This window comes from Furipterus horrens, unplaced genomic scaffold (genome assembly GCF_987537825.1).
Source record: "Furipterus horrens unplaced genomic scaffold, mFurHor1.1.pri manual_scaffold_8, whole genome shotgun sequence".
Lineage (NCBI taxonomy): Eukaryota > Metazoa > Chordata > Mammalia > Chiroptera > Furipteridae > Furipterus > Furipterus horrens.
Window position 1 is genome coordinate 39,280,141 of NW_028327178.1, and position 17,056 is coordinate 39,297,196.

The window sequence follows — 17,056 nt, forward strand, 5'->3', positions numbered from 1 at the left end:
CCTTAATTCCCCTCCCGCCTGCAATTACCACACTGTTGTCCATGTCCATGAGTTCTTTTTCCTTTTGATTCAATCCCTCCATGCCAAACCTCCTCCCACCCTGATCTCTCATCCTGCTCTCTAAGGGTCTGTCTCTATTTTGCTTGTTAGTTCAGTTTGTTCATTAGATTCCACATATGAGTGAAATTATATGGTATTTGTCTTTCTCTGACTGGCTTATTTCACTTAACATAATGTTCTCTAGGTCTATCTATACTGTTGCAAAGAATAAAATTTTCTCCTTTTTTTTAAGGCTGAGTAGAATACAATTGTGTAAATGTCTCATAGTTATTTTATCCACTCATCTACTGATGAACACTTGGGCTACTTCCATGTCTTGGTGATTATAAATAACACTGCATTTAACATAGGGGTGCTAATGTTCTTTTGAATAAGTGTTTTGAGTTCCTTTGGCCATATTCCCAGAAATGGGATCACTGGGTCATAAGGAAGTTTCATTTAAAAATTTTTTGAGGTATCTCTATACTGCTTTCCACACTGGCTGCACCTGTCTGCATTCCCACCAACAGTGCAAAAGGGTTCCCCTTTCTCCACATCCTTGCCAGCACTTGATTGTTAACTTATTGATTATAGCTATTCTGAGAGGCGTGAGGTGGTATCTCATTGTGGTTTTAATTTGCATTTCTCTGATGTTTAGTGGTGTTGAGCATCTTTTCATATGTTTGTTGGCCATTTGTATGTCCTCTTTGGAGAAGTGTCTATTTAGGTCCTTTGCCCATTTTTTAATCGGGTTGTTTGTTTGGTGTTGAGTTTTTTAAGTTCTTTATAAATTTTAAATATTAACTCCTTATCAGATATATCAGTGAATATGTTCTTTCATTTTCTGGGTTGTCTTTTTATTTTGTTGATGTTTTCCTTAGCTGTACAGAAACTTTTTAGTTTGATGTAGTTCCAATTTTTTTTTCCTTTTGTTTCCCTTGCCTGGGGAGATATATCCAATAAAATATTGCTACAAGCAATGTCCAAGATTTTGCTGCCTATGTTTTCTTCTATAATTTTTATGGTTTCAGGTCTAAATTTTAAGTCTTTAATTCATTTTGAATTTATTCTGTGTTTTGTAATAAGGTGGTCTAGTTTCATTTTTCTGCATGTATCTGTTCAATTTTCCCAACACTATTTATTGAATAAACTATCTTTAGCCTATTGTATGTGCTTGTTTTGTCTGTCAAATATTAATTGACTATAAAGTTGTGGGTTTATTGCTGGGCTCTCTAGTCTGTTCTATTGACTTATGTGTCTGTTTTTATGCCAGGACCATGCTGTTTTGATTATTATGGCCTTATAGTACATTTTGATATTAGGTAGCATGATCTCTTCAACTTTGTCCTTCTTTCTCAGGATCACTATAGCTATGTGGGGCTTTTTGTGGGCCATAGAAATTTTTGAAATATTTTTTCTAGTTCTGTGATATACGTCATTGGAATCTTGATAGGAATTGTGTTGAATCTATAGATTGCTTTGGGTAGTATGGACATTTTAATTACACTAATTCTTCCTGTTCGTGAAGATGGAATGTGCTTCCACTTATTTGTATCTTCTTCAATTTTTTTCTTTGGTGTCTTATTAGTTCCTGAGTACAGGTCTTTTACATCCTTGGTTAGATTTATCCCTAGGTATTTTATTCTTTTTGAAGCAATTGAGAATGGAATTTTTTCTTAATTTCCCCTTCTGTTAGTTCATTATTAGCATATAAAAATGCAACTGTGTTCTGGATATTAATTTTGTATTTTGCTACTTTGCTGAAATAAACAATCTAACTTTACACTTAAAGGAACATGAAAAAGAACAACCATCAAAGCCCAAAGTGAGTAGATGGAAGGAAATAGTAAAGATCAGAGAAGAGATAAATGAAATACAGTCTAAAAAATGATACAAAATATCAATGAATCCAAGAGCTGGTTCTTTACAAATATAAACAAGATTGACAAACCTTTAACCAGACTCATCAAGAAAAAAGAGAGAGGACCCAAATAAATAAAATCAGAAATGAAAGAGGAAAAATAACAACTGACACTAAAGAAATACAAAGGACTGTAAGAAAATACTATGAACAACTATATAACTACAAACTGGACAACCTGGACTAAAAAGATAAATTCTTAGAAACATACAATCTTCCAAAACTAAATCAGGAAGAATCAGAGAATCCGAATAACAGATTACACATTACTGAAACTGAAGCAGTAATAAAAAAGCTCCCAACAAACAAAAGTCCTGGACCAGATGGATTCATAAATGAATTTTACCAAACATTCTGAGAAGAACTAGCATCTCTCCTTCTCAAACTATCCCCCAAAATTCAAGAGTTGGAAAGGCTCCCAAACTCATTTTATGAGGCCGGCATTACCCTAATTACAAAATCAGATAAAGACACTACAAAGAAAGAAAATTATAGGCCAATATTCCTGATGGGCATAGACATTAAAATCATCAACAAAATATTAGCAAACCAAATAAAGCAATGCATCAAAAAGATCATATACCATGACCAAGTGGGATTTATTCTGGGAATGCAAGGTTGGTACAACATTCACAAATCAATAAATGTGATTCACCACATTAAAAAAATGAAAGAGATATAGGGGAGGACCAAGATGGCCATGAAGTAGGGACAGTGTTCTCAGCTCGCTCCTGTTAAGGAGAGAATCCAGGAACAAATGCGGAGAGGAGTGACTGAGTGAGTGTGGATATCTGAAAACGTGAACGGGGAGGAGATCGTGGGAGCAGCGTGGAGGGGGGTGGAGGGGTTTATCACAAACTGCAGGCTAAGTCATTCCGAGACTCCGTGCATTTGCAGTATCAAGCCGGAGAGCTCACTAGCCGGGAGTGAATTCTTGTAGGGAGTTAGGGAGAGGATTTGGCTGAAAAAGCCAGAGGAGGGAGAGAACAGTGAACAATCAGGACTGGGAGAAACTGTGTGATCTGAGTCTAGAGGGAAACATCCTCAGCTGCAACCTCCGACCGAAAGCTCGGCACTCCGGGCGAGCCCAACACTAGCTCTAGGGCCCTACAGAACAAAGGAGCAGTTTTAGGGCAAGGAGAACGGCAGCACAGAAAAGCTGCTGCGGAACTCCGGACCGGAGGAGAACTGCGTTCTTGAAACCAGTGTTTGCTCTTTAGTCGCGCTAGAATCCCACAGAACAAAAGGCCGGTCTGGGGCTAGGAGGGAAATAGGACGGGCAGGGTGTGTAAGTAGGGAAGAGAGCGGAGGCGGAGGTTCTGGAGGGGAGACGGTTTTAGGGCAAGGAGAAGGGGCCGCAGGGAAGGGCTGCTGCAGAGCTCCAGACTGGCAGAGAGCCCCGGGGTAGGAGAGCGCTGCGCTGACCAACCACACTAGAATCCCACAGAACAAAGGGACGGTGCTGTGGCGGGAAGAAAGATAGAGTGCGCAGGCCAATAGACAGGGAAGCCAGCGGAAGCTGTAGCTCGGAATAGAGACAGTTTTGGGGCAAGGAGAAGAGCACAGGCAGGAAAGTCACTACAAAGCTCCAGACTAGGGGAGAGGCCCTGGGCAGGAAAGGGCCACTGGGCCCGGCACTTTGACCGACTGTGCCAGAGTCCTGCAGAACAAAAGGACGATCTTGAGACAGGGAGAGAGATAGGGTGTGCAGGCATATAGACAGGGAAGAGAGCAGAAGCTGTAGCCTGGGGATAGAGACAGGACTGGAGGCAGGGCGGGGATTGCTGGCAGACACAGGCTGGACCAACAGACGGAAGGAGTAGCTGGACACGCCTGAGGAGGGCTGAGGCTGCCTCAGGAGGGGACAACTAAACGCAGCTCACAGCAGAGCGGTGGTAGGCCCATGAATAAAAGACTAGCAATCCCAGAATCAAGCAGAACCCTCCCACAGCCAGCCAACCAACCAGAAAAGATTTGAAACTCATGGAATTTTGAATAGGAGCGGACTCAGGAAGGAAGCAAGGAAAAACCAAAAAACAAACAAACCAAAAATACCCAGAGACTGTGCCTAAAAGTTGAATTGAGTTAAAATCCTCATTCTTTTATCTCTCACTCCCTCTCTAACTGCCCCTACCGTCAGTCCCTTCTTATTCTCTCTCCTTTTCTCCCCTCCTCTTCCCTCCCTTCTCTCCCCTTAGCGTGTCTCCCCTTCATCCTATTCTCAGTTAATTTTATAATTTTAAGTTCTCTCCCTTTCTCACCCTCTCCTTTCTCTGCACTATGCACCTTCAACTTTATTAAATTTCTTTCTTTATTTTGTCCCCCTTCAGTTTACATTCATTTTTCTTTCATCTCTTGTCCTTATTTTCCTTCTCTCCCTATAAATATTCTCTCTCTCCCTATTCCACTTTATATTCTAATCTCTTAATATTCAAATTATAATTCTAATCTACCCCCCTCTCCCTTTACTCTCCCATTCTTACCCCTTCTCTTTTTCTACCCCACCCTCTCACTTCTTTCTCTACCTCTTGTATTTCTCTCCTTCATCCTATCTTTTGTCAACTCTTCAATTTCAATTCTCCCCTCCCTAATATCTCTTCTTCTTCCTGATTTCCTTCCCTCCTCTGAGCTCTTTTCCTCCCAAATCCTCTTGCCTTCCTATCTCCTATTCCTCTCTATATATATTCACCCTTTCTCTCTATCTTGCAACTTTATATCATGTTTTAATCTCCTAATCTTTTTTATAATATATAATTCAAAAAAGAATTTTAATCCAGTCCCCTCTCTTCTACTTCCCCTTCTTCTTTCGTTCTCTCTCCTACCCTTCTCTTCTCTACTTTCTCTCTCTCTTTCCTCTCTCCCTTCCTGTCTTGCTATTTTCTACTCTGTATTTTTATTCTTAAAAAATACTCTCTCAATCTGTTTCCTACCTTCTAACCTCCCCAGCCCTCTTTTTCAATTTCTGGTTGTCTGTCTACCTGGATGTCTGTTGTGTCTACCCTACCTCCCACGCTAATCATATAGTAAATACTGATTATATAATACGAATACTATACACTTCCACTTTCTCACTCCACACTGTAACCCTCCCCTCCTTTTCAAACATACAGTGTAAGTGTTAATTGCTCTCTTACATAACCTTCATCCCAATTGCTAATATTAATACTCTATCAACTTCCAGCTCAAAAATTACCCTTCCCTCATTTAAAACAACTCCTTTCTGTTTCTCCTATGAAATAAGAGTCCCAGTATCTCCACAAGTATATTAACACGGGCTCATTTGCAGCCTATAGTGGGATTGTATTTGGGGGAGACATTGGAGGGTGTGGGTTTCTTGCCTGGGTTGTGTAATTATGTTTTAGCAGCACCTTCACAAAAGATCTCAAGACAAGGTGGGCAGAGTGACTCTCAATCAACTAACCAGAGAAAAAGATCCACCAAAAAGTAGCTGAAATACAACCAGACAGATTAAAGAAATAACATCAAGGACAACACAGACGGAGATCCAGGAGGGCGGAGGAGTAAGTGGAAGCTACACTAACCCCCTCCCAGGACCAGCCAGTGATGACTCAGCCCCAGTACAGCAGACAGACCATTCCCCTCCAAGTGGCGTCATACTAAGGGGAAATAAAAGCCCTGCATACAGGAATTAAGTTGCCACACCCACGGTCCTTAAGACTGACGGCCAACCACAGATTGAGTATAGTAACAACTAAAGAAGAGAGACAAAGGCAGTAGATCACTGGAAGTCTCTAATAGGCTGCCTAGGGCCAGTCTGGTACATGATCTGATGCTACCAGAGGCAGATCCAGGAAGAACAAATCATTCTAAGAAGCACCAACAAACAAAAGGAATCACAAAAATGGGGAGACAGAGAAACAACCCCCCATCAAAAGGAAAGGTAGAATCCCCAGAAAGAGGGCTAAATGAAATAGAGGGGAGCAAAACATCAGATACGGAATTTAAAACATGGATTATGGAGAAGCTAAATGAGCTCAGCGGAAACTACAAAGAACTCCAGAAAAAGTACAGTGAACTCCAGAAGAACTATAAGGAACTTACTGAGAATTGTACCAGCATCAAAAAGGACATGGAAGCTATCAATAAGAGCCAGGAGGAAATGAAGAATACAATCTCTGAATTGAAGAACACAGTAGAAGGAATTAAAAGCAGGCTAGAGGAAGCAGAAGATCGGATCAGAGAGCTGGAGGACAACCTACACAAAAACTCCCAGACAATGCAACAAAATGAAAAAAGACTGAACAAGAATGAAGAGGTTCTAAGACAGCTGCAGGACAACATGAAATGTAATAATATACGGATCATAGGAATTCCAGAAGGAGAAGAAGAAGAGCTAGGGATAGAAAACCTCTTTGAAAAACTAATGACAGAAAACTTCCCTCACATGAGGAGAGAAAGAGTCACGCAAATCCAGGAAGCACAGAGGGTTCCAATGAAGATGAACCCCAACAGGCCCACCTCAAGACACATCATAATTAAAATGGCAACATTCAAAGACAAAGAGAGAATCCTAAAAGCAGCAAGAGAGAAACAACTAATAACATACAAGGGAGCTCCAATAAGGCTATCCTCAGATTTCTCAGCAGAAACACTACAAGCCAGAAGGGAATGGCAAAAAATATTCCAAGCAATGAAAAACAAAGGCCTACAACCAAGAATACTCTACCCAGCAAGGCTCTCATTCAAAATGGAAGGCGAAATAAGGAGTTTCTCAGACAAAGGAAGACTAAAAGAATAAATCTCCACCAAACCAGCAATGCAAGAGATGCTAAAGGGTCTGCTCTAAGAAGATAAAGAAACAGAGAGAGACAGAGAAGAACACGAGTACAAAGGGGAAAAATGACAATGAATAAGTACTTATCAGGAATAACCTTAAACGTAAATGGATTAAACGCTCCAATTAAAAGACATAGGGTAGCTGAATGGATTAGAAAGACTGACCCACATATATGCTGTCTACAAGAGACACACCTTAGAACAAAAGATCTACACAGACTGAAAGTAAAGGGATGGAAAAAAGTATTTCAAACAAATGGGCATGAAAAAAAAGCCGGGGTAGCAATACTTATATCAGACAAAACAGATTTCACAGCAGAGTCCATAAAAAGAGACAAAGAAGGGCATTTCATAATACTTAAGGGAAAAATCCATCAAGAAGATATAACCCTTATAAATATATATGCACCCAACTTAGGAGCACCCAAATATATAAGGAAAATTTTGAAAGACTCCAAGAAAGATATAGACAGCAACACACTCATAGTAGGGGACTTTAACACCCCATTGTCGACAATGGACAGATCTTCAAAGCAAAGAAACACCAAAGATATTGAGGCACTGAACAACACTTTAGATGAAATGGACTTAGTCGATATATATAGAAGTTTTCACCCCAAAGAAGCAAAATATACATATTTCTCAAGTGCACATGGAACATTTTCAAAGAAAGACCACATGGTAAGACACAAAACAAGCCTCAATAAATTCAAGAAAATTGAAATTATATCAGGCATCTTCTCAGATCACAATGGCTTAAAATTGGAAATCAACCTCAAGGAAAAAACTTAAAAACATTCAAAAACATGGAGAATGAATAACATGCTATTAAATAATGAATGGGTTAATAATGACATCAAGGAAGAAATCAAAATTTTCCTGGAAACCAATGATAATGAACACACAACAACCCAATACCTATGGGATACAGTGAAAGCAGTCTTAAGAGGAAAGTTCATAGCAATACAGGCCTACCTAAAAAAGCCAGAGGAATATCTAATAAAAAATTTAACCCTACAGCTACAAGAACTAGAGGAAGAACAACAAGCAAAGCCCAGATCAAGTAGAAGGAAGGAAATCATCAAGATCAGAGCAGAATTAAATGACATAGAGTCTAAACTAACAATTCAAAAGATCAACAAAAGTAGGAGCTGGTTCTTTGAAAAGATAAACAAAATTGACAAGCCTTTAGCCAGGCTCATCAAGAAAAAAAGAGAGAGGACCCAAATAAATAAAATCAGAAATGAAAGAGGAGAAATCACAACTGATACAACAGAAATACAAAGAATTATAAAAAATTATTATGAACAACTGTATGGCAAGAAATTTGACAACCTAGAGGAAATGGACAGATGCCTGGAAAACTATAGTCTTCCCAAACTGAATCAAGAAGAAACAGAAAGTCTGAATAGACCCATAACAGCTAGTGAAATTGAAGCAGTAATCAAAAAACTCCCAGCACACAAAAGCCCAGGACCGGATGGCTTCACAAGTGAATTCTACAAAACATTTAGGAAAGAACTAACTCCTATCCTCCTCAGACTATTCCAAAAGATATAAGAAGAGGGAAGACTCCCAAACTCGTTCTATGAAGCCAGTATGACCCTAATTCCAAAACCAGGTCAAGACACAACAAAGAAAGAAAACTACAGACCAATATCGCTGATGAACATAGATGCTAAAATCCTCAACAAAATATTGGCAAACCGGATCCAGCAACACATTAGAAAGATCATACACCACGATCAAGTAGGATTCATCCCAGGGATGCAAGGATGGTTTAATATTCGCAAATCAATAAACGTGATACACCACATAAACAAAATGAAAGACAAAAACCACATGATCATATCAATAGATGGGGAAAAAGCATTTGATAAAGTACAACACCCATTTATGATAAAAACTCTCAGCAAAATGGGAATAGAGAGAGCATACCTCAACATAATAAAGGCCATATATGAGAAACCTGAAGCCAACATCATACTCAATGGGCAAAAACTGAGAGCATTCCCCCTGAGATCAGGAACAAGACAAGGATGTCCGCTCTCTCCACTCCTATTCAACATAGTCTTGGAAGTTCTAGCCACAGCAATCAGACAAGAAAGAGAAATAAAAGGCATCCAAATTGGAAAAGAGGAAGTAAAAATGTCATTATTTGCAGATGACATGATAATGTACATAGAAAATCCTTTAGATTCCACAAAAAAACTACTCAACCTAATAAGTGAATTCGGCAAAATAGCAGGATACAAAGTCAATATTAAGAAATCGAAGGCATTTTTATACACCAACAATAAAAACTCAAGAGATAGAAACTGAAAGAAAAATCCCATTTACCATAGCAACAGGAAAAATAAAATACCTAGGAATAAACTTAACCAAGGAGGTAAAAGACCTGTACTCAGAAAACTACATAACACTGAAGAAAGAAATTAAAGAAGATACAAATAAATGGAAGCATATACCATGCTCATGGATGGGAAGAATCAACATCATTAAAATGTCCATACTACCCAAAGCAATTTATAGATTCAATGCAATCCCTATTAAAATACCAGCAACATATTTCACAGACCTAGAACAAATACTTCAAAAATTTATATGGAACCAAAAAAGAGCCCGAATAGCCACAGCAATTTTGAGGAAGAACACAGTAGGAGGAATCACAATACCTGATATCAAACTATACTACAAGGCCACGGTAATCAAAACAGTCTGATACTGGCATAAAAACAGACATATAGATCAATGGAACAGAATTGAGAGCCCAGAAATAAACCCAGGTTCATATGGTCAACTAATATTTGACAAAGGGGGAAAGAACATCAAATGGAGTGAAAAGAGCCTCTTCAACAAATGGTGTTGGGAGAACTGGACAGGGACATGCAAAAAATGAAACTAGACCACCAGCTCACACCATACACCAGAATAAACTCAAAATGGATCAAAGACTTAAATGTAAGCCGTGATACCATAAAAGTCCTAGAGGAAAAAATAGGCAGGAAAATTTCAGATATCCCACGTAGCAACATTTTCACTGATATATCTCCTAAGGCAAGAGAAATAAAGGAAAGAATAAACAAATGGGACTACATCAAACTAAAAAGTTTCTGCTCAGCAAAAGAAAACATCAGCAAGATGCAAAGGAAACCAACCATATGGGAAAATATATTCGCCAATGACATCTCAGACAAGGGATTGATCTCCAAAATATATAAAGAACTCATATGACTCAACACCAAGAAGACAGACAATCCAATTAAAAAATGGGCAAAGGACCTGAACAAACACTTCTCCAAAGAAGACATACAGAGGGCCCATAGACATATGAAAGTATGCTCAACATCACTAGCCATCAGAGAGATGCAAATAAAAACCACAATGAGATACCACCTCACACCAGTCAGAATGGCCATCATCAACAAATCAACAAACAACTTGTGCTGGAGAGGATGTGGAGAAATGGGAACCCTGGTGCATTGCTGGTGGGAATGCAGACTGGTGCAGCCACTGTGGAAAACAGTTTCGAATTTCCTAAAAAAACTAAAAATGGAACTGCCTTTTGAACCAGCAATTCCATTGCTAGGATTATATCCAAAAAATCCTGAAACACCAATTCAAAAGAACCTATGCACTCCAATGTTCATAGCAGCACTATTTACAATAGCCAAGTGCTGGAAACAACCTAAATGCCCATCTGTAGATGAGTGGATCAAAAAACTGTGGTACATTTACACAATGGAGTTCTATGTAGCAGAAAGAAAGAAGGAACTTCTACCATTTGCAACAACATGGATGGAACTAGAGAAAATTATGCTTAGTGAAATAAGCTAGGCAACAAAAGAAAAATACCTTATGCTATCACCTATTACAGGAAACTAATGAACAACACAAACAAATGAGCAAAATTGAACCAGAGGTATGTAAACAAGAAGTAGACTAACAGTAACAAGGGGGGAGGGAGGGAGGAAGAGAAGGGTGTAAGAAGGGGAAGGGTCAAGTAAAAAAATATATATATATGAATGACCCACGGACATGGGCAACTGAGTGGAGACTAAATGTGGGGGAAGGGAGGGACAGGGTGCAGGGAAGCAAGAGGGGGAGAAAAGTGAGACAACTGTAATGGAAAAATAAACAAAAAATTTTTTTAGTGGGGGAAAAATGAAAATATGAAGAATGGAAATGCCAGTTCAGTGAATATTAGGACAAAGATTTTCCTTCACGTTGTATATTTTTCTCCCTATTTGATCCCTCCAGAGTTTGGCATTCTAAACAAGTAAGTAATGACATAAGTTTCTTTGCATAGTACTAATAAGACCAGTTGTTAATAGAGGTTCCTTTTTTTTTTGACCAAGTCTTTGACTGGAATGTCAAGCCTAAAGGAAACATACTTGGGCTCAGATTGTTACCAAAAAGCCCTGAGGAACTGGGAATGACTTTCAAAGGTAATAAAAGCCCGTGAGATAAAAGGCCTGGTACCATGGTTGGTTGTGCGGTCCACAGCAATCTTTCCAGGGAAGGAATGAAGGTTGTTTTCCTGAAAGATGGCTAGAAGGGACCTTAAGGCACAATGAAAAACCAGAAAGACTTGGAAAAAACAGGTGTGTACAGGCAAGGATGAATTCCAGATATGTGGCTCAGCTTCTGTGCCCTGAAGAACAGACTGAGGGTCACCCCAAATATTCCTTGGGTAAGTTCCAGCAAAGCAGAACTAAAGATCATAAGTGATCATTCGCTGCTCTTGTTATGTTTATGCAAACGAACAGGATAAATTAAAATTGGACTTAATGTAGTCCCTTTAAAGACAAGGAGAGTAATCTTAGGGAGAAAAATCATTATTCAAGGAAAATCACTATGATCAGTGGCAGACTGTAAAGTAAAGCAGCTAACCGTCTTAAAAGTTTCTTCTCACTTAAAAAATGGTTTCACTTGAAAATTAAACCATATCTGTGATATCACCAAAGAGATTCAAGTTGCAGGCAAGTAGAATGTCAAGTGCCTTGCAACTGGATGTCTTCCCAATAAGACAGTCTTACAGATTTAGAGACTTGTTTGTTGGTTATGTTACATAAATTAACATGTGTTTTCTGTTTTCAAAGGGCATAAGCCTATGACCGCATTACCTGAGTGATTGTCTGTACGCATAAGCCTCACTTAATCCTCTTTGCAGCGCTGCCTCCTGAGACTCAACAGTTTGGCTGAACTAAATGGCTGGGTTGGTGAAGAATGGGGTGGTCTGTGGGCTTCACTTTAAAACTGAATTCTCTTTTCTATCCTAATGGCTTGGAGAGAAAGGGCCCAGAGGTCTGAGAGGGGGGAAACATAAACTATTTCCCTCAGCCCAAACTAAATATAATGGGCAAAAGGGTTTTGGACAGGCAAGATGTGCCTAGCACACCTTCTTACAAAGAACCCCCCCCTTTTTTCCCCTAATATAGAACGTTGAAAAATTAATCCCTGCCTTTTGTCATCTAGTAGTTATGGATTGAATGATGTCTTTTAACCCTTTTCGCCAAATCTGTTGCCCCCAGAACACAACAAGGATGCCAGCCTGTCAAACCAAGCATGCCGTTGACCGGAGACAGCCAACTGACCTGGAGTCTGCACGATCCTTCCCCATGTGGGAAGGCCACCCTCCCCTCCACACCCCCACTATTATTAGGGATTTCTGGACCCAGGGGTAGATAGGACGACGACCATGTCCAGCTTGAAGCAGCTAGAGGAGCTTGAGACCTTCGCCCATTGTCCTTTACAAGATTACAAAGGGTCCCAATATTTGAGAGGGGGGGGGGATAGTTAATTTTTACGAACCAGGGGTATGGACTTGGGGGGGATTGCTGGGGGAGGGGGGTGCTGGGTGGAGGGGAGCAAGGGGGAGAAAATTGGAACTGTTGTAACAATATAATCAATAAAAAACATTAAAAAGAGATAAAAACCACATGATTATATCAATAAATGCAGAAAATGCATTTGATAAAATCAAGCAACAACTTATGATAAAAAACTCTCAGCAAAGTGGGAATAGAGGGAACATACTTAAACATAATAAAGGCCATAAATGACAAACCCACTGCCAGCATCATACTCAATGGTCAAAAACTACAAGCGTTTTCCTTAAAATCAGGAACAAGACAGGAATATCCACTTTCACCTCTCTTATTCAACATGGTACTGGAAGTCCTAGCCACAGTAACCAGACAAGAAGAAGAAATAAAGGGTATCTACATTGGAAAGGAAGAAGTAAAACTGTCTTTGTTTGCCGATAACATGATACTATACATAGGTAACCCCAAGACTCCACCAAGAAACTACTAGAACTGATAAATGAATTCAGTAAATATTTTTTAAAAGTTATAAACATATGTGTCAATGATAAAGTCATAATAGGCTTTTCAGGTACTTTTTTTTTTAATGAATACTATGTATGAAACTTTTGGGATTAAGCCAAAACTCTATTAAAGAAAAAATTATAGCCTTAAGTGCCATAATTATTAATAAGAATAAGTGAGCTAATCATCAACTTATATGTATGTATATATATATGTATATATATATAACATCTTTGATATATAACATCAATAGATATCTAACATCGTAGGAAAGAAGAAGGTATGTAGTAATTATGCTAGAATCAGAAATTTCTCACTTAAAAAATCAACAGAATAAATAACACTATGGGGGGGGGTACCTAACAAATTGATTCAAAGAGCAGCCAAAGAAAGGCATTAGAATGAAGAAAGAATATTTAACAGCAGGTTTAGAGGTGGTAATAAAATCATAAGAGAATATTATTATGTTAAAATTCTTTGATATTAAATTGAAAAATATGCATTGTAAGGGAAGTAAAAGTGGCTAAAATTGACCCAATAATAAATAGACTAATAACCATGGGAAAAAATTGAGAAATGTATTAAAGAAATAATTGAAAAGACTTTATGCTAGAAAAATTTCCAGGTGAAGATTCTCCAAACTTTCAAGAAAAAAAATTTCTATGCTATTCTAATTCAAAATATTATAAATCCTCAATTCTACTTTGAAACTTACATAGGCCCAAACCAAATACTTTTTAAAAGGAAGTTTAAAAAGAATTGCATTTGGCTGTGGTTGGAGCATCATCCCTTGCATCAAAAGTTTGTAGGTTTGATTCCTGATCAGGGCATGTACCAAGGTTTCAGTCCCTGGGTGGGGTATGTATAGAAAGCAATTGATTGATATTTCTCACTCCATCAATGCTTCTCTCTCTCTCTCTCTCTCTCTCTCTCTCACCTTCCTTTCTCTCTAAAAGCAATTAAACATATTGTCAGATGAGGATTAAAAAACAAGAATTTCATTTGGTTATAAATATAAAAATCCCAAATACAATTTAAATAAATAAAATTTAACTCTATTATTGTACACTATATCTCTGAAATGCAATTATTTTATATTAGGAATATAAGTAAAATACAAATGTAAAAAAAGACATATAGTGAAATATAGCATGTACTTCTAAAAAACCAAAACTGATGGAAGACTTGGATTAAATTGATCTTTTATTTATATGGTTAAGAATATTTATCTAAAACCTAAGTTTGCAAATGAACTGAATATGGACCACTGTTTAAATTTTTTTTTTTTTTTTGGCATGTACAGTATTGGAAAAACGATTTTAGTTATAAATATTTTATAATGGTTAGATTTCATATAAAAATCAGATGTTTTCTTTTATGTGTAAAAAAAAGCTTGGGGTTAAGGTTTGTAGCGTGAAAAAAATGGAAGCTCTATTAGCAGTAGTTTCATACTTTCATAGCATAAATATGTTTAAGGTGAGGTGCTGCGATGTGCTGCCTTCAGAAGAAGCACTCTCCAATTTGTCATAGTTTCCACTAAGCTCTATTGTTTTATAACAGGCCTGCTCCACTATTCCTGTTACCTATGTGTCCCCTTTATATATATCCTATTCCAATAATAACTTTAACAACCAATATCATATTTAGTGATGTCATATATAAAAGGTTATTGTCATTCTTTTTTTCTTTTCTTTTCTTTTTTTTTTTTTTTCGAAGAGGGGAAAGGAGAAAGAGAGGGAAAGAAACATCACTGTGTGGTTGCCTCTCACGGGGCCCCAACTGGGGAACTGATGTGCAACCTAATTATGTATCCTGACTGGGAATCAAACCAGCGACACTTGGTTCCCAGGCCAATGCGCAATCCACTGAGCCACAGCAGCCAGGGCTTATTGTCATTCTTATTATAAACAAATCAGATCACTTTAGCCATTAAACTCAAAATAAAGAGGTATTACTGTTGGAAAGAGAAAGTCAAAATGTAGTAATTTCTCCTGCTGCAACACACACACACCCCAACTATAAGCTTGTTGTAAATAATGATAATTAAATAATTTGGTCAGAAAGAAAAATATTTCTAAGATTAGTAACTATTTTTTCTATCCCAGCAATCTCTGGTTAAAAATGCAATGGCAAGAAGATAGTATTTACAATAGCAACAAAAGTGTATGGGAAAAACATGAAAAACTGCAATAGTTTAGAGATATAAAAGATTTGAATAAGTGGATATACATATCAAGTTTCTAAAAATTGTAAAAATGTCAATTTTTCCCCTTTGAATTTATGGTTTTAATGTTATCCCAATGAAAATTCTAAAGAACTTTTTTTAATTGTGAAAATTTTATATAAAGTACACCTGGGAATGTAAACATGAATAGAAAAAATGTCTGAAAAAGCTGTTGCAAGTGAGAGAACCTTAAAAATGTTCATAACATTTGCTCTAATAATTTCATTTTTAGCAATGAATTTTTTTAAATATGAAATATAAATAAAGATGTATTAACGATATTTTATCACCATATTATTCATGATATTGAAAAATTATGTTCATGGAGAAATAATCCCTCACAATATGAAAATGGTATATAAATTATGCTTCATTCATATGCTAGAGTATTAGACATTCACCAAATGTCATGTTTGTGAAGCAATTTTCATGGTATGGGATGAAGCTCATGATGTAATACTATGTGAAAAAATCAAGGTATAAAACTCCATGTTCAGCATGATTCTAGTTGTTAAAGAAGTTCTCAGGGTAGTAATTGACTTTTGTTTTCTATGTTTTATGTACTTCTAAATGTTATAAAATGAGAATAGATTTTATAATTCAAAAAGAATATGAGTTGTATCTTTTCAAAAGAAAAATAGTTCTTAATCAAGGAATATCCTTAGTTGTGGGATGACGTTTTTGGGCAAAGCCACACTTCAATGGGAACTGCCTATTTGTGCTTTTCTCTCCTCTACAACTTTTTATATTGGTAGGTGATTTGTGCAAAAACTGTTTAAGGAAGGCCAGCATTAATCTATATTAGTTTTCACTAAATGAGGCCTTTTCTTTATGAGGTCAAATATGAAAGAACTATTTATATAAAATGCAAATCCCCTTGTCCATGCAGCTCCATATTCTGGTATGTTAGCTCCAACTTTTGTATTTTTAATAGGATCTTATCTCCCTCGTAGTCCAGCAACTGCTAGATCATTTAGAGACCATCCTGTAGTGTTTATGACAGCACAGTCGGTTGCCATGGAAAAAACTAAGCTGTCTCCAATCCCATAACAAAAATGGGATCGAAGCAGCTAATTTGGCCAAATTCAGAGCCTTCTATGAACACTGGGAGTTCTGAGTTTCCAGTTTTCCTGAGCTTCTGGAATTTTATTTGTTTATTGTTAGCAACATAAAATTCTGTTTTGTTTCTTTTTTAAGTGAAATGTTTAATTTTTAAAAAGCTAAAAATTCTGATTGTACACCTTGCTACTGTATCACAATAGGCTTTATGTGTTTTTAAACAACATAGATGGTTTCTTTTATATATCTGTATATATATACTTATGTAATCTTATATTCTATAGAACATTTTATAAAAATCACATATGTATATATATATTTGTATATGTATATATATATATATATCTATATCTAAAAATAAGGGTCCCTTAAAATACTACATAATGAGCTGTAGATCCCAGAATTCCTCCTACCCACTGATGCAGCCAGCTGAATGCTCCTTACTCCATGCCCACCCTCCAAACCGGAGACAGGAGGTTTAGATTCTGAAAAGATTGTCAGAAATGCTCTGAGCCCTGGCTGCTGTGGCTCAGTGGATTGAGCATCAGCCTGTGAGCCACGTGTCACTGGTTCGATTCCCAGTCAGGCACATGACTAGGTTGCACGTCAGGTCCCCAGTTGGGGGCACGAGTGAGAGGCAACCACACAGTGATGTTTCTCTCCCTCTTTTTTCCTTTCCCTTCT